At 73.7% G+C, this 243-nt stretch overlaps 1 protein-coding gene and 1 long non-coding RNA gene across 3 annotated transcripts in view; one reads left to right on the forward strand and one right to left on the reverse strand.

Moving 5' to 3' along the window:
- Col4a2 (collagen type IV alpha 2 chain) overlaps positions 1 to 243 on the forward strand; it is a 113,162-nt gene that overhangs the window by 102,518 nt on the left and 10,401 nt on the right. The gene's annotated exons all lie outside the window — the stretch shown is intronic.
- LOC117285135 overlaps positions 1 to 243 on the reverse strand; it is an 11,786-nt gene that overhangs the window by 3,913 nt on the left and 7,630 nt on the right. The gene's annotated exons all lie outside the window — the stretch shown is intronic.

A 243-nucleotide genomic window follows, 5' to 3' on the forward strand; every position in this document is an offset into this window, starting at 1 on the left:
CAACCCCTGCCCCCAACACACCACGCCCCTCAAACCCACAGCCCCGCCCAGCCACAGCCCACTCGTCTCCCTGACCGGAGGGCCTGTGCCCCGTCGCCCTGTCCCTGCCCACGCCCCCCTCCTGTCCCCGTGTGCGCCCGCCTGCTCACCACCTCTGCTCTCCTCCCCAGGGGACAGAGGCTCGCCAGGCATGCAGGGCTTCCAGGGCATGACTGGGCTGCGGGGCCGGCCGGACCCCCCGCA

Source organism: Fukomys damarensis, unplaced genomic scaffold (genome assembly GCF_012274545.1).
Source record: "Fukomys damarensis isolate Sample0158 unplaced genomic scaffold, DMR_v1.0_HiC HiC_scaffold_6, whole genome shotgun sequence".
Lineage (NCBI taxonomy): Eukaryota > Metazoa > Chordata > Mammalia > Rodentia > Bathyergidae > Fukomys > Fukomys damarensis.